The 23251-nt window shown below is 45.5% G+C and overlaps 1 long non-coding RNA gene across 1 annotated transcript; it reads right to left on the reverse strand.

Annotated features, from left to right (window-relative positions):
• Window positions 1-3849: 3849 nt before the first annotated feature.
• Window positions 3850-6350, reverse strand: Gm34428. Its single transcript, XR_390380.3, has 3 exons — window positions 6238-6350; window positions 4671-4811; window positions 3850-4294 (listed from the first exon to the last, which is right to left on the reverse strand). It is a non-coding gene; the product is annotated as a predicted gene, 34428 (long non-coding RNA).
• Window positions 6351-23251: the final 16901 nt, after the last annotated feature.

Raw genomic sequence — 23251 nt, forward strand, 5'->3', positions numbered from 1 at the left:
AATATTTCACATCTTGGGCTATGTATGTATGTATAGATATACATATATACATATATACCCTAATATATACAACCAGAAAATATAATGTATTACAATATGTTATATAATAATGTTACATATTATCTGTTATTTATATATATTATAATATATATATGTGTGTATATATATATATGCATATACACACGTATATGTATATATATGTACACACACACACAGACATTCCTGGTTGTAATTTTGGACTGTTTTGATGGATGGATTTGCTTCAGGTGAGAGATGTCACAAAGCTCAGGTGTGTGTGGGGGGGTGCAATAGAGTGCAGCTGCAGTGCAGGAGGCCAGATGGCGTGGAAAGAACCAGTGGGGACTCAGGGGACTATAATGTAGAGTAGCCCTCGATGGGCTGTCAGGGAGTGGGCAGACATGCTGGGAATCCCGGGAGGTGCCACAATTAGCATGTAGAAATGACGCCTAAAAGAAAGGCCCACAGTGCAGTAGAGTCTTAACATTGGGAGCTTGTATTCAACATAAACACCAGCGAACCAACTACTTTGCATATTTAGCATATGTTTGTGTGCATATATATTATATGGGTGTTTGCTAAATTTAAGCTGATTATAATAAAATTAGGCAAGGGAGGAGGTCATGGGTCACACATTTGCAGCCACCATCTGCTGTGCACTTGCCCATATTGCTGTGCGGAGTCTGAACTATCCCCCACCGGCACATGTTTTGGGTGTTTGTTCCCTGGCTGGTGCTTCAAGTTTCTGTAGCCTCTGGAGTCTTTTGAGGCAGTGCTTAGCTTGTTAGAGGCATGCCAGCTAGGGAAGGGTTCTGGAAGGTTATACCTGGCTGCGGTATGCTCTGGTCCATTATGACATGACGAGTTTCCTCCATGCATACCTGTTGCCACAAATTCTGCTGTGCCTTCCTGACATTTTTTGGCTCAATCATGAGCCCAAATGCATCATCCCTCTTTTGCTTATGTCAGGTATCAGATCACAGTGATAAGTAGATGACGAATGTAGAAGAAATCTGATTCCTGAAGCTACAGGTAGTATCATCCAGCTACACACAGGCTAAGGCTGTATTCTACTTTCTGTGAATTTCCAGCAACACAATGAAAACCTCTGTCATTCTTCAAGTAAAAGCTAAGCTTTCTCCTCCTAAACTGTGAAGTTTCCAAGACTTTTTCTGTATCTCTGAAGGCCAAGGGGATATTGTCAAAGGAAGATGTACGCCCATCCCACATCTCTGATGGCCAAGGGGTTATTGTCAAAGGAAGATGTACTCCCGTTCAAGCGAAGTTCACCCAAAAGGAGCACATAGTGCTTCAGGGTGAGTGCCAAAGCATGGGAGGGAGTGTGGAGCATGATGGAAAGGGTGGCAGGAGTGTGGGGCATGATGGGAAGGGTCTGAAGAGGGTGGCTGGCGCTTGTGCAGGGTTCTTCGCTGAGCATTCCTGATGGTGGCTACAGAGTGATCAGACACTTCATACTTCTGCTCTGTGCCTTTTCTGTCAAGATGGAGAACATTCTCTAAGGCATGAAGAAAAACAACCCCCACCTCTCTTTGTGCTTCTTGCTGGGTGTTTGTAACAGTTAAGAAGGGTAACTAATACGACATCCTTTTTTCCCTTCTTCTAGGGCACAGAAACACCAAGGGTAGGTGATTGGTTTGATGTGTCCCATAAGAGAAGCAGGGGACCCCTGGCTGATAGCTCTCTAGTTCTGCTCTCTTAATAATGGTGCTGATGCTGATGCTGGGAGGGATAAATAAACAGAGAGGGACACTGTGATGGTTTAAATGTACTTGGGCTGGGAAGTGGCACCATTTGGAGGTGTGGCCTTGTGGGGTGGGTGTGGCCTTGTTGGAGTAGGAATGCCTCTGTGGGTGTGGGCTTTAAGACCTCAGCCTTAGCTGCCTGGAAGCCAGTCTTCTCCTAGTGGCCGTCAGATGAAGATGTAGACCTCTCAGCTGCCCCTGCACCACACCTGCCTGGATGCTGCCATGCTTCTACCTTGATGATAATGGATAGAAACTGTGAAATTGTAAGCCAGCCCCAATTAAATGTTGTCCTTAATAAGAGTTAAGACTTGCCTTGGTCATGGTGTCTCTTCATAGCAATGAAACCCTGTGTCTCTTCACAATGAAACCCTAAGACAGATACCTAGTGAACCGAGGGGAGGCTTTTAGCCTTTCTTTCATGTGGCCTAAGACCTTCTTATCCCACTACCGGCTTCAGACTTAAGCTCTCTCAACTGTGGATGACAGGTTGGACCTTGACTTCATGACTTCAATGCCAAACCAAAACACCCTACAACAATTCCATGTGAAGAGAGTGTCTGCCTTGGTGATGACTGTCCCCACCAGTGGCACGATTTGATAGGCAGAATGCTACTGCTCCGCCTGATGATTCAGAGTGGATTTGGGATAGAAGAATTCCTGCTAGGCTTAGAGTCATAGGAATTCCGTGTGCTGCCCCACCCTGCCAGTTAGACCTTTCAGAACAGCACTGCATTTCCTGATAGTTAGGCTTGTTGCTGGTTCTTGGAAGGGAATAATTATTTGTCCCCAAACCTTATTTCAAAAGGAATATACGTATGATAAAATTGTATATTCATTCATTCATTCATTCATTTATTCATTGTGGTGTTTTTCTTTAGGGGCAGTTTGTTGACTGCCTCACATAGTATCATGTATAGGCACAATCACTTAGACCATCAGCAACTCTGCCATTGGGTCTTTCCATTTCTGTTTTGTGGTCATGTCTCTTTGTCCACGGCAATGCTACAAAACACATAGAATTTGAGGAAATAACACAGATGAGCTTCTAAGATTTCTCAGCCTTGGTGGCTTGGGAACACAGCAAAGAGTACCGCAATGAACTGGAGGGTATCTTGGGGTGTGATGAGGGTATGGGGGACAGGTGGTGAGTTCGAAACAGGATGTGATGACCACGATGCTTTGAGGTAAAGTCCTCCTCATGAGTCAGCTGAGAGCCACTCCAGAGAGCCAAGATTTAAGGCACAGCAGGACCTGCAGCTGATTTCTTTCTTTCAACTTAGGGTGGCATATGACACTGATGATTGGCAGTCACTGTGCAGGGATCAAGAGGGTAAAAAACAATGGGGGGCATTTTGAGGAGAAGTTTGATGATAGAGGCAATATGCCAGGAATGTCTCCTGGTCCAAGGGGTAGTTGAAACTTTAGTGTGTGTGTGTGTGTGTGGGGGGGGGCACTTAAGAGGAGGAAGTTAGGAGACTGGGGAGGCCCATCCATGAAGGAGATTTTTAGAGCCTTTTCTTCTCTAACTCCACTGCTTCCTGATCACAGGAGGTGAGCATCACTGTATTATTATGTACCCCTGCCAGGATGCTCTGCCTTGCCACAGGTCCTAGAACAGCATCCTAGAAACGATGAGCCAGAATGAATATGCTTTCCTTTCAAATGTATCACCCCAGGCATCTGTCTCAGAAGTGGCAAGCTGGCTGATGCCGTAGGGCTGACAGGAAAGTCTGGTGGAGTCTTTGGAGGGTGAGGATAGAGAGTAAAATATTAAGGATGAACAAGAGCTTTATTCAAAATAGCAATTCGGAAAGGAAGGCTACTTTGCTTTTACCCCAAGAGTTAAAAATTCACTTATTTTTTCTGAATCTAATGGTTTGGTTCCAAATGGATGTTGGAGCAAACATAAGAGAGAACAGAGAAATGGTTCCATCCATAGCCAAATGGAAGCTTCTGTGATCCTGAAAGGTGAAGGGAAAGGGTTGTGGAAGGAGGTGGCCCTGCTGATTGGCCTTTGGGGAAGGGAGCTGGTGAAGTGGGATGATTGCGCTTGATTTAGGGGTGAAGTTGAGCGGCAAAGGACAATGGAGGCTTGAAAGGGCTCTGCCTAGCAGTTCTTTTGTTCATGGGCAAGATGTTGTTCTTGAAGGGTGCGAGGGGAGTGGGAGGGCAGGGAAAAAGTGGGAGGGGTGATGGATTGCCGATGAACCTATGAAGAATGAGGCAAAGCAGCATGAAACCATTTGTTTGGGCTTTATAGATTTTCTAATAAAAACGTCAAGGTTTTCCACACCGTTTTGAAAATGTCATCAAATGCAAAGCAGTTCTCCTTGTGCTGGTGACAAAGGCTGCATTTTCCAACGGTAAATTCCAGCTTGAGATGTAATAACAAACCTTGTCGGGTTTCCTCCAGCTCAGCTCAGGGGTCAGGTTTGGTCCAAGACCCTTCAAGTTGACCTTTGACCTTTGACAGTAACTGAAACCTTCCAATAGAACTCAGACCTTTTTTGCTGTAGAGCACAGGGAGAGTTACTAAGGCTTGGGATTTAGGTAGATGGAAGCATCTCTAAAGGCCAGAATTGTACTTCTAAGCCATAGTTGGGGGATGGGAGACTTATTTCTGAGTCCCCAGCACTCCTGCCTCCTGAAGAAGCCATCCTGCAATTCTGCCATGGATTCTTGTTTCTAGTTCTGACCACCCCCGCCCCCTGCAGCTAGTTTCACACAACTCCTCAAAGGCTCTTTTCTAATTATTTTATACTCTCCACTCACAGGCCAGGCCAGCCCAAAACCTCCTTTGCCTTGGTTTTCCTTGTTCCTTTTCAAATAACATTTTTCTCTAACCAAAGAAATCCCCAAATGCTACCATTTCAAAACAGAATTCACCTTGGCTGAGGTAGACCTTTGATTCCATTTCATGGGATCAAACAGAACTCAACTCCAGGGTCCTTTGCCAGTAGCAGGAAGTCTTAAAGTGGAAGTGAAATTCCATCAGGTACACTTGATCTTGACTTGGCTTTCATAAAACTTAAAAAAACAGATTCACAAATCAAAACTACACATACACTAGGATTCTTCAATAACTGCATCCAGTGTCAGTTTTTCAGAGCTCAAGTGATGCTTGATAAATTTTAATTTAAAAAAATTTTTCTTTGTTGCAGAATAATGTCCCATTACAGGAGCAGATGACGTACCTATTCGTTTTAAATTAAATGCCAGTTCAGTTAACTGGCTGTCTATGCCCCCATTCTTCATAGCTACATCTTCCTCTCCCTCTCCTTTCTCTTTCTTTCTTTTCCCTCCCCTCCCCTTTCTCTTTCTTTTCCCTTCCCTCCTCTCTCTTTTCTTTTCTTTCTTTCTATTTCTGGATGGGGTCCCATGTAGCTCAGGCTGATCTCCAGCTCACAGTCTAACCCTGAGCTCCTGGTCCTCTGCTATAGGTGTATACCTCCTGCTATAGGTGTATATGCACCACCACATTCTCCTGCTATAGATGTACATATATCACCACACCCAAACTTAGCTTAGTTTTGACAAACGTGTTACATGGATTCCACGCTTGCTCAAGATCAACCAATCTCTGCCCCAATCCTGAAAATGGTACACTCTGGGCTTCCCACTGTAATGTGTTTGCTATGCCTCTGCCTATAGAAATTCTGTCACCTTTTCAAAGTTTGTCTCAGTAGCCATGTGTTTCATGTAGTCATACTTGACTGCATTAGTCTATCAACCACAATTTTTGCCTTTCTGGGGAACATTTGATTTCCCAATGGAAATCAAACCAACGTGCCCTTCGTCACTGTTTTAACATGTATGTATTCTAGGTCCTGTTTAATACAAAGTACATTGTCTCTATAAAGTAGAGATTTATGCCACATATGTTTCATATGTTTTTGAGCCCCTTGTATAGCACATGAATCTGGAGAGAAAAGTCAGGGAGCGTTTACTCATTCCCATCAGGACCATAGCAGCACTAATGCCATGGTTGGTTGCCAGCTGCTCCTTAGAGCCACCTGAGTGTTGGCAGCCAGGATAGCATTGCATAGGCAAGAATTTTGTTTTGTGCAGAAACAAAACTTTGAGAAGATCTGTCAAGCAGTTTCCAGCCACAATTTTGTGCCATGTAGGAAATCATTACAAGGATGTTTGGCAATGGCTCAACTTATTAGTCATACAAAATTTGTTTAAGTTGGTCCTGTATTTACTAGTCGATTATACCAAGAGTCCTGAACACATCTGTCTCTGAAGAAGGGAGTGTTGCTTGTCCTTTAAGATAACCTGAACAAACATTGTGACTGTTTTAGGTTTAAACTAGAAAACAGTTATTATGTACAACCATCCATCCATCCATCCATCCATCCATCCATCCACCCATTCATCTATCCATCTATCCATCTATCCATCTATCTACCTATCGATTCCTTAATTTATTGAACAGACTTCAAGTACCTACCACATACTAGGAGAACCCAGACGTATGTACATCAGTACTTGCCCTCATACACAGGCCAGGACATGAACATATTCAGTCAGCTGTCTGTATTCACAGGATCCTTATCTGCTTAGTCAACCATCCTCAGATAGAAAATATTTCAGAAAAAAATTTATGCATACAGAACCTATACAGATGTCGTTGTCATTCTCTAAAGATACACTGCAACATCTGTTTATGCAATATTTACCTTGAATTGGGTGTTACAATTCATCTAGAAAAGACTGGAAGATAATGAGGATGTGTACTGGTTATAGGTGAGTACTAAGCCATTTTATATGAGGGATCTGGCAGTCCTTAAATTTTGGCTTTCTCTGGGAATCCTGGACCTACAAATACTAAGGGACAAATATGATATATATATATATATATATATATATATATATATGTGTGTGTGTGTGTGTGTGTGTGTGTGTGTGTGTGTGTATACATTTCTCTCTCTCTCTTCTGTATAGTAGTTTCAAAGAAAAAGACAGAGGAGAGAAGCAAAAGCCACAGATGATTGTGTGTTAAAAAGAGCCACCTCTAGTGGGATAGCATTTGAGTGGAGGTCTAGAACAAGTGTGTCACTGGGCACCTACATGGTACCTTCACCGAGATGACTTGAGGCAGACAAATATGCCATATGTGTGACCTTGACAGGACAAGATAACAGATGCTTGGAATCTTAGGTCTGTGGTTTAAAACTAGACTAATGAGGTCTTGCTGTCAAAGTGCTTGTGCAGATCAGATGCAGTAACACACACCAAGTGCTTAGCATACAGTGAAAGGGTGGTTATCACAGACAGGACCTTTTCTTCATGCAGCATTGTGGGCAGCCTGGAAATGTCTTCTGGATTTCTGTGGACCCTTCAGCCTTTCTGACTCTCTTTTCAGATCTGTAAATAGGGCAAATAATCCTTGTCCCTCCCTCAAAAACAACCACCACCATTACAACCACCATCACTGTCAATACCAACACCACCACTGCCACTATCTCCATTACCACCATCAATATCACCACCAACATCACTACTATCAGCATCACCACCACCACCATCATCACCACCAACACCAGCACCAGCACCACTACCAACAACAAAAGAAGTAGGAGGCTGGATGAGAAGGCAGTGGTGTTATTATTGTGCCAGCCCTTTAGATTTTGGAAGACAGTACTTACGAGGCCAATCCTTACCACAGAGGCAGCAGAAGATCCTGACTTTAAAGACTGGGGCCTGGACCCTCAGGGACAGATTGGTGAGCACACCAGAAAACTGGGAAGAGAGCCAGTCTGAGGTGGGGGCTGGCTGAAAGGCAGCTTATAGACCTACCACAAAGCAACAAACCAGTGACACAAACAGGAAGCTGGTGAGACCATGAGTCCTTTCAAGAGCAGAAGAACCCAGCCTCCACGTGGGGTGAGGGAGGGGGCTGGGACAGGGATGTAGAAATGACGCAGCCTTCCTAGGAAGAAAGTCCTCTGCTAGGAACTTGAAATTAATGCTGCGGCTGAAGTATGGGATACAGCTTCTTCCCCTTTCGTTTTCTGTGAAAGGGACAATGGAAACCTGCCTATTTACAACTCCCTCCCTCCACCCTTCCTCCACCCTCCCTCCACCGAGGTGTCTGCTGAGAAAGGGTTTTCCTGTCTCTCCAAGGCATCCACTTGGCAATTAGTGGACCTTCACTTGATCTCCAGACTTGATTTAGCCCTGGCTTATCCCGGAGGCTGGATTCCCTGCCTTATTATTTAGAAAACTGCCCAATAGAAGCATCTAGCAGATGATTGACTTCCACTGACAACAGCATCTTTGCCCAAAATAATACAAGGAGATTGCAGATTGATTCATGCGATGGAGCACCCAGCCACCCAAACTCCATCCTGTGTCCAGAGTTCCATCTCCAATCTCCTGTCAGTCTCAGAAATGGATAGAACCGCCTGAAGCCATTGAACAGAGTTATGTTGGCAATCACCTTTCTAATTCTTGCATGTAGGTGCCAATATGTCAAAAGGACCCCGGCAAAGGGACAACAGGGTGGCTTTATTTAGTATTATGACAAGCAAATGCTTGAATACCAAGAGCTCATGAGCTTTACAGCAGCAGGGGAAAGCGGGGGAGGGTAGCCCCCATCCCCCCTGACTGACGCCTGCCTCCAATTCCAGTAGCCCTGTGCGGGCCTAAAAGGAGACTGCTAACAAAAAGGTTATTCAGTGGTTCTCCGAATAAATCCAAAGGTAACAAGTACGGACTGAACAGACGTCAGGAGGCTGAGCACTACTTTGGAAAACTGCCGAGATATTTAAAAATAGTGCTTTCTTATTAACCCAAGCACAATGCTGAAAGTCTTTTAAAATAAAGGCCCCAGATGCCACCTGCATGTGACATGGCAATAGGACGAATGCCAATACGTCCACGTCCAGTGATACTGGAAATGCTCTTAAGGAACAGCCTCGACTGATTGTTCTGGCACAAACAAATCACAAACTAATTTATGTATTCCTGCAGCTGCAGCCCAGCAAGGCGGGCGGAGGAGTCCGACCAATTCACAGTTGACTAGTGCTGCCTCGTTCTTTGCAGATTTTGGCATTTAACTATAATTAAGATTTATTGTTCACTAGCTTGCAGGTCAGGGCAAGCATGACAATATGGGTAACTTTTCTGTTTACTACTGAGATGTCTGGTAGGAGGAAGCCTCAGCCCTTCCAAGCAGTGGCTGACAGGAATAAAGAGTGCCTCTCCACTCCAGGACCCTCGCATTACCGATTTTAATCAGACGTGTGGAGTCACTCGAAGGGAGGGCAGGGACAGATCGGAAGCAGCCACTGAACTGTGTGCTGTCGCTTTTGCACCAGAAGGGTATGGGCCAGGAGCCAAATCAATTATTGCTGATCTTCTGGATTTGGGGAGAGGACTGGCGGCTTGATGTGGGAGGGAGGGAGCCCTTGGTGCTGACAAAGGTTATACAGAAACCAGGACCTGTGGGTTTGTACTGCCCCTCCCTGCCATCCAGACAAGGGCAGTTCTTCATGCCACTTCACTCTCAAGGATGCCCTTGGATTAAATCTGATGGCAAGAGGAGGAGGAGGAGGAGGAGGAGGAGGAGGAGGAGGAGGTGAGGGTTAGCAGTCCGCAGCCACTCACCTGCTTTCCTGGTGTGTCAGCTGAGGTCCTGTGCAGGTGACCCAGGATACTCAGTGGGCACAAGTGCACAGACTGTGTGAAGCTGGCAGAGGAAGGAGGCATAACAGCCCCCCCCCCCATTTACTGAAGGCAGAACTGCTAAAGTGTCATGATAAACCTCTATTTCTCCTCTCTATAATTTATTGTCATTGTGGTATATTTTTCTGAGACTGTATAAATCAGAGAAGCATCCTCACATGGACCAGAGATGCAGACTGAGAGCGTTCTCCTGCCAGGAACAATCCTCGGGTTTTGTTTTGTTTTTTTTTTGTTGTTGTTGTTTTTTTTGGGGGGGGGATTACATTTTGCTGAATGCAGAATGTAGTTTTACTTGATAATATAAAAATCTCTTTGTATCTCACCTCATTCTATAACAGATTTCAAATGGGGCTTTGAAGAAGCCATGCCACACTTTAGGTGAAAAATTAAGGATAAAATAACTCAGAAAACGGCTCCCTCCCTGCACACTGCCTGTTGGTAGCCCAGCTAGCAGTTGGTGGCAGCCAAGAGGGATAGTTTCTGTCATGTGTGTGGTTCCGTACACAGGGTTGCCTGATCTCAAACACGGTTGTTTTCCTCTTTACCAGAAAAAAAAAAAAGACTTGGGGCTTCTAAGAAGTGAAGTTTTGTTCTGACATTTAAGGAAGAGCATATGAAAGCCCCATTTTTTCCCCTGAAGTTGAAAGGGATAGGAAATTCAGGTTGATAGTGGAGAGGCATGAAAAGAAAAGTCCTCAACCAGTTTTAACAATGGAAGGTTCCAAATCTTGCGGGATCCAGTTCAGTTATGGTTGCTGAACCGTGGAAGAGGAAAACGCAGTTGTGGGAGGTAGAGTCTGATGTTTCTGTTTAGGCCTCGGCAGTATAGCTAACTTTATTTTAAAGGGAGAATTCTTAGTTTCACCTAAGTCATTTTTTAGCATAATGTTCAGATCTTGACAGTTCAGAAGAGCTTTGCCCCGTCCTCAGGTGCAAGTCAGTGTTCTAGAGGGCGAGCTTGACCCTCATGCAAGCCTCATTTCCCAACCCCGGGACTGTGAACTTGGTAATGCTGTGCAAGGTCGTTCCCAGTGAACAGCCACCATCCAGCTCTGTCACACTGCTGATACAAGCAAAACATCCATAAGCACACGCCTCAGCCACCATGGGTGCAGATGCATGGGAAGGACATGTAGGACACTGACGCCACTTAGTGAACAGGACATGGTGGATCTGCTGCCCTTAGATGCACCAGCAGGGAGGAGGGGGCTGCCCACGCTCAGAACAGGTGGGCAGCCGGAGGAGAATCGCTTTGCTCTCAGCTGGGGAGGGCTTGGTGGAGGAAGCAGGATTTCAGGAGCTGCTGGAATGATTGCAGGAGACAGCTTGACAGGATGGGATGGGGCAGGCGTCCAAGCACAGGGACTCCTGCCCGGAACGAAGGAAATCTTGAAGCAGGGAATATGTGCTCTGCTGAAAGGGCAGTGGGAACGCTTCCAGGGATGGAAGAAGATGAACAGGTGACTCAGATGCTCAGGATGGACGGGGTCCTCCCCTCACACAATTACCTGCTCCTGGGCATTTGGACTTGGTATTGAAAGAGTAGTGTGGGAGGCGGGGGTATTAGCATGGTGGTAGTGCTCACTTAGTGTGCATGAGGTGCTAGGTTTGATCTGGAGAGCAGCAGCATTAAGAAAAATAACACAGAGCTAGGGTGCAACTCAGTGAGAGTGTCCCTAATAGCGTGAATTTCACCCCCCAGCCTAACAGGGAAGAAAGGATGGGTGGAAGGGTAGAGAGAGAGGGAGGAAAGACAGAAGGGCTCTTAATATTGGTTAAAAAATGGGAAACAATTCACCATATACTGAGCATAGCCAGAGTATGGATCAAAACAGGGAGCTTAGTTTACTGTTGGAAATGTTAAAAAGAACAAGGCAGCAGGAAGAATTGGGAGTTGTTTTTAAGAGGAGTCAAAGTAAAAGCTTTCTGTCGAGAAAGAAACAAAACTGTCAGAATTTTCTAGTTCTTTTTACTGATATTGCTGGGCTATCCTCCCCGCCCCCAAACAAAACAAAACAAAATAAAACAACAACAAAAGCCCTGAAAGAATCTTCTTCTCTGTTAACGGTTTGCTGAGAGACTGGCTATGTCCCCCAGACTCTTCTTTTACAGAGCTTTCTGCTACTATAATGAAATACCTGAGCTAACTGACTGAGAAAGAAGAGGTTTATCTTGTCTTAAAGTTCTAAAATTCCAGTCCTGGGTCATATGGCCCCGGAGGTTTGGATCTCTGGCAAGTGGAACACATTGTACACGTTATACACATTATTGCAAAAAAAGCAAAGCCATTCTGTCAGTGTTCTAGTGCTGTGAAGAGACACCATGACCATTGCAACTGTTACAAAGGAAAGCATTTAATTGGGGCTGGCTTAAAGGTTCAGAGGTTTAGTCCATTGTCATCATGGCAGGGAATATGGTAGCATGCAGGCAAGCATGGTGTTGGAGAGTGGCTGAGAGTTCTAGATCCAGACCCAAGGCAGCAGGGAGAGAAAGAGGGAGAGGGAGAGGGAGAGAGGGAGAGAGAGAGAGAGAGAGAGGGAGAGAGAGAGAGAGTGACTGGGCCTGGATTGGGCTTCTGAAACTTCAACACCCACCTCCAGTGCCACAATTCCTTCAACAAAGCCACACCCACTGCCTGCAAAACCTCCCTTCCTAGTCCTTCTAAGTAATCCCTGATGACCTAAGCATTCAACCTCCACAATCACGAGCCATGAAGTCGATCCCCCCCATGACTAGCTAGACTTCCACAATCCATTCTGGAGACTGCCACCTTGACTAAGAACCCCAGTGTGTTCAATCCATGACAGTGTGTAAGAGAAGGGGCTATCCATGTTTATGATGTCACAGGCCAAGAGCTGGTGGTGCTTTGCTTTGCCTATCCATGACTGTGATAAGAACACGCATCCGTATCTCCATCGTCTCTGCTTCTGCATCTGCGTCTCACCTGTCTCAGCCACCTGTTCTGAGTTACCTATTCAAACGGTTTACCCACTTTTGGTAGGCTCCTTGTTGTTTTGTGAAAGTTCTTTGCGTACTAAGGATATGTGTCTCATTTGGTGCAAGGCAGCCATACTTGTCTGTACCCTTGTCAATATTCAGTCAGATTGATTTTCTTAATTTGCCAAGTTAACAATCTAAAGAGAATATTTTGGTATTTTTTTCCTCAGTTGTACTTGCTTCATTAGAAGCTGGAGGGCTTTCCTCATGTGTGTTAGGAAGGCAAACCTTCTTCTTAAGGTGTCCTGCTGCTTACTCTTGGAGTGTACTACCAGTGCTATTTGCTATTCATTCATTCATTCATTCATAAATTCAGCTGCTACATAGAGTTAATCCTATTTTCTATTACTTATTCAGCTTTGCTTGTCCAAGCACCGTTTTCATCTGGTCCTCTCATCATCCGGCCTCACACTCGTGCATGTGGCCAGTGTGTGCTGCACACATGCCCTGCAGCACGGGGAGCCACTGTTGGATCAGGACCACTAATGACAGGCTGAGCCTCAGCATCCAAGGACCTTGCCCTCCAGAGGGCAGAGGGATCATGGCCTTCTCCTGCTTGCCTTCTGCTCTCCCTTCTTGGATTTCCTTTTCCTTTCTCCCCAGTCTCCCCAGCCCTGCCCTTCAGTGTTCTTCCCTCTAGACTTTTCCTCACTCCTGATCTCTCCCTGTTTCCTGTGTGCTTTCCCCAGCTTTGTCCTTCTCTAATCATTCTAGGAAGTTTACAGCATCAAAGGATTTGGCTCCATTTTACAGATGAAAAATACAAATGCTAGGAAATGAGACATATTGAAGTGGCTCAGTGAGGGCGTGGCAGAAATGGGCTTAGGACCCAGAGCATTTGGCCGCAGAGTCTGCACTTGAGTGCCCTGTTAATAAGCTCTGAGAGGATGGAATTTCAGAGTGTATGATCTGTGCCTGGGGGGAGAGGCACGGAGCTCATGGCCAGAGTTGGCACTATTCTTTGCTCCCTAGTTCCTCTGGGCCAACCCCCAGGCCACCTGCGGCACCTGGTTGGCACCTGTCTTCATTCCGCTCCTGTGTTTCAGTCCTTATGTGGTAGGTCTGCTGTGTCCTGCCCGCACCCAGGGAGGCATTATTACTTTGCAAACAAAACATGTTCGGCTCTCCCTGGAAGATAGGCTGTCCGCAGAGACTTCCTGCAGACTGCTGTGCTCATCGTGGCTCAGGATTCTTGTAAACTGCTGTCACAGAGGGTGGCACTTCCTGCCAGAGGGAACCGTGTCCTCTCTGTGACCTTGGTCTTATTATCCCTCGTTGTCCGTCTTCCAGTCCCTTCCCCCACTGCACTGAGGCCCTTGTCCTTGCCACAACAGGTCACCTCAGGCGGGAGAGAGAAACCATGTCATTTGGAGGTGACAAGGGACACACTGACATTGCAAAGCAGGCCATGTTCCTGACTGTGTTCACTGACCACCCAGATCCTTTCCCAGAACCAATGAAAGCCAAAACGTATCAGTTACTAAATTCAGAAACAGTCGGTTATTTTACCAACACACAAAGGTGGAAAGAGCTGGCAGCTTCCTTTCTGCTTCTGTAAGAAAACCTTTTTGAAATCACAGGCTTCTTGCCTCCAGCTGGAGCTGAAGTGCTGCAGGGACCTCATCTTAGCCTGCCCTGGCTGCTGTCCCTCCTTCCCCAGCTCCAAGCTGCCTCTTGCCTCTAGCGCAGAAATCTCCATGGCTTGCTACCACAGTTCTGTCCCTCCTGACTGGCCCTCTGGTCATTCTCTTTTGGGGCTTTAAGAGGGGGCAGGAACTGAGAAGCAGATTCAAATGGCTTTCAGAGTGGGGCAAAACCTTTCTCATGAAGAAATAAAAGAACAGACATTAATAGCTTGGAAAACAATGGTAATATTTAATTAACCTTTGGAAATGGCTGCTCTGCACATCTGCATGCGTCGGCTCATCCTCAGAACAGAGGCACTGTGTATGCCCAGGCCAAGATCAACACACTGGGCCACGCATTTCCTCCACTGGGATTTCACAGGGGGAAAAAGTACCAACATATCCCCCTCCCCCCTCCTCCCGAATCAGTTGTTTTACTTTTAAAAAATTCATGTGATCCAGCTGCCCCATAGAGGTTGAACATGGCCTGTTGTGCTGCACATCTGAGGGCCCCAGGTTGAAGGCTGGCTCCTTTCCTTGTCATTGTAGCAGACAGGCTCGGGGCCTCCTGGGGGATGGAAGGTCAGTTCTGATGACAGCAAAAATCAGCTCGATGTGCATGGAGTTCTCCCAACACGGCATGCATCCAGAGGACACGGGGAATTAGACTCATCTGCAAGTGTCAACTCACAGCTTCTTCCGTGGCTTTTTTTCTTCTTGCAAAGGTGGTGTGCTCTGATGGTTTGTGAAGTAGTGTCACCTAGGGAGCAAGAAGGTTGACTCATTAGCATATCACCTGGTTAAAGTAGATCAATGTTGATGGAATTGTTTAAGGTATTCCCCATCGTCCGACCAGTGAACCATGCTGATCAACCTGTTAGTTCTACCACGGCTAAATGCCAACCCTCCCCTTCCACTCTGGTTTGTAACTGCTTTGGGGTGTACGGGTCTCCTGGCAGAAGCCTGAGCCCAAACGTGAGGACTGATGAATGTGTTTTCTTTATCAATAGCTAAGGAAGGAAAAATTAGAGAGGGTAATATTTTTCTCTTTGGCATGTTGGTACGTAAGAGGGTGGACACTCAGACAATGGATACGGAGATGAAGATTGGTGTCCCTAGCTGTATTATACATCAGCTAAGCAGAGTCCTTTGTGGTGATGTCTCCATGTAACCCCAGTACTCTGGAGGCAGAGGTAGGAGAATTAAGGCAAGTTTGAAAACGAGCCTGGTCTACATAGACACTTCCCAGCCATCCTGGGACACAACGAGATCCTGTCTTCTAAAAAGGCTTAAAGGAATGACTATGCTTAGCACTAATTCTTTATCTTTTTTTTTTCTGATGCTCTAACTTGAGCAACAAAGAAGTCTGAGACTTCAAAACTAGGTCTTTTTTCCCCATAATGTTTTCTGACCTTTATTTTTATTTTATGTGAATGAGTGTTCTGTCTACATGTGCATCTGTCCACCATGTGTGTGTATCAGAACTTCTGGGACCCGAGTTATAGACAGTTGTAAGCTGCTATGTGAATGCCAGGAACTGAACTCAGGTCCTCTGGAAGAGGAGACAGTGCTCTTAGCCTCTGAATCATCTCTCTAGCCCCTAAGCCTTTAGGTAACATTAGGCAAATAAGAACTTGATTAAGGTGAGAACTTAATGCAATTGGTTTCTAAATTTGCCTTTTCCTGATAAGAAGGACATGCCACCATTGGTCACAACTGCAAAATGATCTGCTTTGTGTTGTTCTAACAAGACCAATACATGGTAGAGATGAGGGACTTACTTTAGGGTGTGGGAGGGCTTTGACAGAATGACAGCGAACACTTCTCTGTGGGTGTGGGTCTGACCATCAGTGACACAACTCATATGTCAAGGACAAGAAAGAGAAAGACCCAAAAATGCCTTGACTGAATTCTCCCTGTAGCAATTGTTGAGTTGAGAGTAAATGACTTTTGGCTTCATGAGATCACAGAAATTATGTTTCTTAGAGATAAAAAGAAAATGTGATTTGGCCAGGAGCCTACATTTGGATAGCATTTGTGAGGTTGGGGAGGTGGCTCAGGGGGTAAGAACATGTACTGTCCTTCTGAAAGACAGGCTCCATCCACATCTACATGTGGTAACTCACAAGCCTGTAACTGTAGTTCCAGGGGATCTAACTTCCTCTTCCGACTGCCAAGGACACTGCATGCCCATATAGTAACCTGGGCAGTTTCTCAGTAAAGAAAGTACGCATGGATATGATGTTGTGGGATCCTACAATGCAATGGGTCTTCTATATGGGCCAGTTTTAGCCCTGTTTCTGCTACTATAACAGAACACACAAGGCTATATATGCTATAAATAGTTTATATGGTAAATGGGTCTGGAGGCTGGGAAACCTCAGAGTATGGCCCTAGTATACCAGTTGAGAGCCTGCGTACTGTGTTATTCAGTAGAGGGAGGCAGAGGGGGCAAGGGAGTGTATAAAACAGAAATCATGGCAAGCCCATTTATTCTTTTATCAGTAGTTCACTCCTACAACAACTAACTCCCTCACTCAAAATAACAGCATTAATCTATTTATGAGCCGGAGCCCTCACAACTTGCTTACCTTTTAACCTCTTACCTCTCCTCAACTCTGTCCCTCCCCATTGCAGGCTGAGCTTTGGAGAGGACATGGAAACCAGAGAAGGGACACAAGCTAGAGATGACCACATGGCAATGTGACATGCCAATGATACAGGAGTCAGCTATGAGAACTGATGTCAGGGGTAACCATCTACAGCAAGGGGCTTTTTCAGGGGTCCATGTATTCCTACCTGACCAAGTCCCCATGTTGTTAAGCTCTCACTTCCCGTGATTAGCTCTCTCATAAAATCTAAGTTGACTTCTAGGAGATGGGAGGGAAACTGTATGTGCACGCATAAGAGTGGAGGCAGTTGAATGTGTGTGTGTGTGTGTGTGTGTGTGTACACGCACGCGAGCGTGCACTCTCTTGCGTGCACGCGCACACATTTTTGCTTGCAAGTGGTGGGAGGCTGAGGGCCTGAGCAGTTTTCCAAGGTTCCCCAGAATACAGAAGGCTTGTGGTGCATATGGGAGATCTGACAAGAACAGCAGAAGGTGAGGAAATGGCTGGAAGCAACACTAATGCCACTCCATCTGGAAAGAGGGGTACTGTTTAGTACGTCTGGAAAGCATTATTTCTGCAAATAGCTCAACCTCTATCAACTTTCAGGCAGGGATCCCGATCTGCTGCCAAAAAGAGATCTCCCTGACGGCAATGTGGTGGGAGACACTGCGCAAATGAACTAATAGCACAAAGCAGGAAATCTGTAGAGATGGCAGCCGTGAAGGTACCACACAGCAAGCACCTGCCTCTCTCCAAAAGGACAGCCGGGGCTTCACATCACATTAGGCTGGAGCTGCACTGGGGGAGGGCTCAACCTGGTGGGATTTGGAGCTCAGCAGCCATTTCCAACAATTTCTCACAATCTCTGGGCTCAGAAAAGCCCCAAATAGAGTTAGCCAAATGGCTTTCCTGCATTGATTTTTATACCCGTGGGTATTTTGAAGGAAATTAAATCCATGTGTTTCTGATTCGGTTGCCATTAGCACATGAGAACGTTGTTTTTTTGAGAGTTATAGTGTGCGCTGGGTGCCTTCGCGCTGTGCTGCTTAAATGCCATAAAACCGTCTAGCCAGACACGGAGGTACAGGGAACCGGGTGTGCTGCTGCAAGCCATTTCCCTGCCTGTCCAGAAGGCAACATGTTTTTGTCATTTGCATCCTCTCTGAATGTAGCACAACATGTTTTCTTGTGTCTGTTAATCATCTATCATTTCCAATTTGAATGAAGCAGTATTAGTATAGATGATGAGAAATTACCCTTAACCACTAAGAGCTGGATGGGAGACCTTCAGAGCAAAGCAGCCACAAAGACTGGCACTGTTCTGGGCAAAGAAGTCAGTGGTGCTGTAGCCCTAGGACGGTCCACAAGGGCTTGACAGGATATCACTTCAGCAGGTGAGACTGGTGGGGAGAGCCTGAGTGGGACTCGGGACTCGTGGCACTCCCTGCTTGCTCTCTCTTCCTCTCTTCCTTTCTCTCTCTCTCTCTCTCTCTCTCTCTCTCTCTCTCTCTCTCTCTTCCTCTCTCCCTCTCTCTCCGTCTCTCCCTCTCTCCCTCTCCCTCTCTCTCCCTCTCTCTCCCTCTCCCTCTCTCTCTCTTCTCCCTTTGTAGACCAGGCTGGCCTTGAACTTACAAAGTTCAAGCCGGCCTCTGCCTTCCTAGTGTTAGGGTTAAAAGCATATGTCATCATGCCTGACTTTTGAACTCCTCTTCCTGATCATCAGATTGAATACCTTTGGTTAGGACTCTTTAAGAAAAACAAGTCTACTTTACTGATAATAATGTGTATGTGCATGTGAGAGCAGGTGACTGTGGAGGCCAGAAGAGGGAACTGGGTCCCCTGGAATTAGAGTAGTAGGTAATTGTGAACTCCTTAAGGTGGGTTCTGGGAACCAAATTCAGGTACACTTTCATAGCCACTGAGCCATCCCTCCACCCCCATGATCAAGACTCTTTCTAAGCATGTCACAAACGGACAGACAGACAGACAGACAGACAATCCCATTTAGTCTTATCACATTCTTTGCATGATTATATACCCTTAAAAAGAATCAGCAATACACATTTAGTAGGAACTGCACTTTGATTTTTGTTTGTTTTTTTACCAAGATTGTTGCTCTTCAGTCTGAGACTCTCCTGTGAAGATGGACAGAGGCAGAGAGCTACAGCTCACACTGTATGGCCAAGCTGTGATGGGCAGTAGGTTACACAAATTCAGTCCTTTCCCCACGTACAGTATTATCAATTCATGATGGGGCTGCCTGTCAAATGAGTCTTGTTAGGGCTTTAGCTAACCCTCCAGTCTATGAATTAGAAACTGACTTCAAAAATGGAGGGACACCTGCATTAAGTCTCTGCTGTGTTCAAGGTCTGGTTCTTGATATTGAGAACTTTCCAAAGATGAGAGGATGGGTTTTTTTTTTTTTTTTTTTTTTTTTTTTTTGTCTCTGAAGGGAAGATGCAGGAAAAAAAAATCACATGAAGTAATTTATTAAATATTGACTGTGAGGAAGGCGGAAGCAGGACAATAGGGAATTCAAGGCCATCCTCTGATACACAGCAAGTTCAAGGTTGAGCTATTTGGGAAACTGAGCTACATGGAATCTGCATCACACACACACACACACACACAGATACACACACACACACACACACACACACACTTACATACACAGACATGCACACACACAGACACACACACACATGTACACACACAGACACACACACTTACACACACAGACATGCACACACACAGACACACACATCACACACAGACATACACACTCACTCACACACACACACACTCACACACACAGACACACACAGACATACACACTCACTCACACACACACACACTCACACACACAGACACACACACACAGACATGCACACACACAGACACACACATCACACACAGACATACACGCTCACACACACACTCACACACACAGACACACACACACACAGACATGCACACACACAGACACACACACATCACACACAGACATACACACTCACACACACACATCACACACAGACATACACACTCACACACACACACTCACACACACAGACATGCACACACACAGACACACACATCACACACAGACATACACGCTCACACACACACTCACACACACAGACACACACACACACAGACATGCACACACACAGACACACACACAGACACACACACACACAGTGCTGTGGGCATTACTTGCTTGATTTCATTATCACAGAATTTGTTAAAGTAGGTTTATTCCTCCACTGTATAAGAGAGTTTTACTAAGGAAGCAGGAAGATTGTTAATTTGCTCAAGGACAGAGCTCTATGTGGAGGATTCAGGACATAGACTCTCTTTTCTATGACTAAAGGGCTTGTGATACTTTCTCTCTGTCCTATTTTTTATCTTTTAGTGTGACAATTGTTAAGTAATTGTGTATAATAACATATGGAATTTGATATCTGGAATCCTGGGAGGGGATGTACATAACTTTGCCTTGGCGACCCTGCAAGAATTTACTGAAAAAACATTATGATACTTGTTTGGGGTTTTGAAAGGATGACTGAGAGTGACCCAACAGAGAGAAAGAACACTCAGCAGATGACAAAGGGAAAGATGGCCACAAGGACCCTGTTTCAGTACTGAAAATCTACTCCTTACTTCACTTGGGTGGCACTGATTAATATGGAAACTGTTGACCAGGTCACACTTCTATGGATATAATTATAAATTAAGTGTGTGTTCTCTGAGCTTCCAGGCTGTGCTCATTGTTCTGCCCTCTGGGCTGTGGAGGTTCTTCTTTGACACCTGGCATCTCAAGGAGCACTTTGATTCTTCTTGACTTTGGTTAACCTTGACAAACTCATTGGAAAACGGCTCCTCTGGTTTCCCTCCGTCCACCCTGTCACCTGAGGTGCCTTGCTCCTCATTTCCAATGGGAGGAAAAGAAGGTCTGTTTCAGGCACAGCTGGTGGCAGTTTTGCTCTGAAATCAGAGGCTGTGGAGCAAACAGAAAATTTCATGCTTCGGTCAAGGCAGTGGCCAACAGAGCTTCAGTAACTTACATGGTGTGTCCACAGCCTGCTTCCCATGAAGCTGCCTGCTAGTGTGAACAAGCTGGGGAGTTGTCATTGAGCTGTCTTCTGGAAGCTTTCTCGATGACATGAGTCTGGGTGTCTCGTGTTGTATGGCTTTAGTCTCTTAAGCCCTAGTGTAGTCAAGCTTGCCCTACACTCCTTTCTGAAAGCCGGTAGTAGACAGCTTGCCAAGACCAGACTTACTTCATCACGTCACTTAACTAGCTCAAAAGCTGAGCCGTGGCTGGCATGATGATGCTCTGGGCTTGAATGCTTATCTAGAATGCAGGAGGCCCCAGGTTTCTTCCCTAGCACCACAAAACACAAAGCAAACAACAACTGGTGCAGATGTCCCTTGTGTCCTGGCAAAGGCCGTGCTCCTGATGGAACACAGTTGCCTTAATCAGTCTAAAATTTAACCCAAACTACAAGCATCACTGGGAAACTGCCAGTCCTTCTAATAATGGAAAAATAAGTATTTCTAGTGCTTCTGTCAGCCAAGCGAGAACCCCAGACTCCATTTAGACTTAGTGGAGCAACTTGCGATTTAAATTCAAGCTAAAACAAGTAAGCAAGCAAGCAAGCAAGCAAGCAAACAAACAAACAAAAAACCCTCCTCATTGGTCAGATGAAGAGGCTAGACTCAATTATCACTAAGGACTCACTGGGTCTACATTTTCTGATTGCTGCTGGAAACCGAGACCATTTGTTTGTTCTCCTGCAATCAAAGACAATCTCATTCTCTCTTGATTAGTCTAGAGATGGTTACAATGTTCTTTCCTCTTTGCTACATTAAAATAAATCCTAGTTTATTTTGCCTTTCCTCAGAAGAGTCTTTACCACAAATATATCCATCCACGTGCACATTGTATTAACTTTTCCAGGGGAGATGAACAACCATCTTATTACTCCTGGTCAGGTAGCAGTGTGTTTAATTGTAGATCCTTACAGGTGCATTGCAACCCATCAACCTGTTTATATCCCCAGAGAGAGGGAGGGCTGCACAAGCCCCTACCTGCTCTCTACAAACATTAGCGAGCCCAGTCTTGTGTGAATCACATTTGGTCATCACAACTACTGAAGAGTATTGAGTGGGGCATGGCTTCTCACAATCACCCGAGTACCCATGAATTTTTGGGACCTTCTCCAAGGCCTTCGTGTCACCCTCCTGTCACACCGCTATAACAGAAACCCAGACGAGGTCTAAACAGAGTGGTGCTATGGGACTGTATTGGGATATAATAGATTCTGTCTTTCCAAGCTGTGTTCAAAAAGCCAACTCATTTCAGGGAGCTTGCAGCCCATCATCTTCTTTAATTAGGGCCTTTTTGGGCTGAGGCAACATTAACTGTGCTATAAACATGGTGGTCAGCAACTAATGCCCTGGACCTAGTCCCGGCCGGCTGTGCAGAGTGGCCAGTCTGATGGCCTGGAGGCATTGCTGGCGGCTACCACTGCTCCTAGTATTTGGAAATGAAGGACCATAAATGGTGGCTGCCTTCCAATATGTAAATAAATAAATAGATAAATAAATAAATAAATAAATAAATAAATAAATGTAGAGGATGTTGACACTGGCCTCCCTGCCAGACACTAGCTAGCTTCAGACTTCATCTTTGAGGAGACGAAAGAGAGAAGGGTACTGAATAGGCTTTTGAGCAGTAGCCTCAGATCTGCTTGGAACCTCGCCTCATTTTGGAAATCTTTCAATTGGCTTTCTGGCCCTTGCTGGAAAGTGAAACCATTCTGTCAGACATGAGACTGTGTGAGCGTATTCACAATAATTATCAGCAATATCCTGAGATGGAGCCATTTGTAAGGATGAGCTGTTGTCAACAGATACTTCAGCTATGATTTGGAATTGTGGCTCAGCTCCTGGGAGAGTGTGTGCTCAGCCTGCAGGCTGCTTCCAGGCAGTTTAAGGTGCTGAACACACACACACACACACACACACACACACACACACACACACACAGAGACATTGACACACAGGGACACACAGACAGACACAGACAAACAGAAATAGACGCACTTAAACAGAGACAGACAGACAGACAGACAGACAGACACACATACTTACACAGGGAGACACAGTCACATATACAGACAGACACACACTCATAGACAGACAAACTCATACACAACACACACTCGCACGTAGACATGCACATTCACACACACACACACACTAAGACACACACAGACACACAGAGACACACAGAGACAAACACAGACACAGACACATACAGACACACACAGACAAACACAGACACACACACACTAATATAAAACACACACAGACACACACAGAGACACAGAGACACACACAGACACACACAGACAGACACAGACACACAGACACACACACACACACACACACACACACACACACACACACACACACCACTTTAGAAATACTCAACTCTGGGACTTGATCTTGTCAGTCCCCAGGTTCGCAGCCT

This window comes from Mus musculus, chromosome 4 (assembly GCF_000001635.26).
Source record: "Mus musculus strain C57BL/6J chromosome 4, GRCm38.p6 C57BL/6J".
Taxonomy (NCBI): Eukaryota; Metazoa; Chordata; class Mammalia; order Rodentia; family Muridae; genus Mus; species Mus musculus.